This window comes from Mandrillus leucophaeus, unplaced genomic scaffold (genome assembly GCF_000951045.1).
Source record: "Mandrillus leucophaeus isolate KB7577 unplaced genomic scaffold, Mleu.le_1.0 Scaffold578, whole genome shotgun sequence".
In the NCBI taxonomy this organism is placed as follows: domain Eukaryota; kingdom Metazoa; phylum Chordata; class Mammalia; order Primates; family Cercopithecidae; genus Mandrillus; species Mandrillus leucophaeus.
Window position 1 is genome coordinate 293800 of NW_012106230.1, and position 1471 is coordinate 295270.

General features: G+C 50.4%; 1 pseudogene; it reads left to right on the plus strand.

Annotated features, from left to right (window-relative positions):
* Nucleotides 1-216: 216 nt before the first annotated feature.
* Nucleotides 217-903, plus strand: LOC105552910 (annotated as a pseudogene).
* Nucleotides 904-1471: the final 568 nt, after the last annotated feature.

Sequence of the window (1471 nt, forward strand, 5' to 3'; positions counted from 1 at the left end):
AGGATAGCTTGAGCCTGGTAGTGAAGGTTGTAGTGAAGCGAGAGCGTGCCACTGCACGCCAGAGCCTGGTCAATGAGAGAGAAACACTGTTTTAAAAAAAAAAAAAAAATTCCTCACTCTTCTTTGCTGTCCTCCTGCTGACCTGCTCCATGACTCTGGTGGGCAACCTGGGCATGACAGATCCGATCTGCACCTGCTCTGCCCTCCGCTCCCACCATGTGCTTCCTCCTGAGCGTGTTCTCCTTCCTAGACATCGGCAGTTCCTCCGTGTGCACCTCCAGGCTGCTGATCCACTTTCTCACCACTAACCATCCATCTCCTTTGCAGGCGGTGTAGTCCAGATGGCCCTCATGACCTTCCATGGCACAGGGGAATGTCTGCTGCTGGCCATTGTGGCCTATGACCGAGTTGTAGCCATTTGCCACCCTTTCCCCAGCATATCATCATGTCCAAGGGGCCTGTGTGCCCAGCTGCTGGTGGTCACCTCTGCTGTGGGGGTGCTCATTTCAGCTATAGACAGGATGCGTTCATCTCACCCTACTGTGGCCTAGCATCGTTGATCATTTCTATGTTCTGTGACATTCCCCACCCCCACACTGCAACTGGCCTGCTCAGATACCACTGTGGCCAACATGATCCTGTCTGTCACTTCTGCTTTGATCACTGTCCCTACCATCTCAGTCCTCTTGGTCTCTTACACTTACATCCTGGTTAATCAGTGTGATGAGGTCCCTGGATGCCCAGTGCAAAGCTTTCTCCACCTGTGCCTCCCACCTCACTGCTCTCTACCTGTTTTATGGGTTTGTGTTCCTTGTATACATTCCACCCAACCCTGAAAGTGCCTCAGCCTATAACAAAATCCTCTTCACCATTGTGATCCCCATGCTGAACCTCCTGGTCTAAGGCCTGAGAAGTAAAGATGTCAAGGTTGTCTGGATGCTGTGGCTGTTGCCTGTAATACCAGAACTTTGGGAGGGCGAAGTGGGAAAATCACTCGAGCCCAGGAGTTTGAGACCAGCCTGGGCAACATAGTGAGACCCTAACTCACCTTAAAAAAAAAAAAAAAAAAGATGTCAAGCCTACTGTAGAAGTTAGGGTTCTTAACCTAAGGAGAAAAAGAATATGTTATAAAGGTATCTGGTAGCTTATGAAATACCACAGAAGTGATCTGTGTAGGCTGCCACCACTGGGAACATCACCTCCGGATCTCCTCCACTGCGGCAGCTCACACTGCTGTCTCAGAACATTCATCACTGGACAACACTACCTACCCTAGCCTCCACTGCACCCTCTATTGCATCCAACCGCACATCACCTCTAACTGATCTGAACCTTTTCATCCTTCCCTCAAGTTCAAGTCCTAGACAGAAGCATCTACCTGGCTGGCAGCACAGTTATTGCACATCCACTGATACCCTGCATCCATACTTCCAACTGACAGAGCCCTGCGAGCTGGAAATCAGACCTCCTC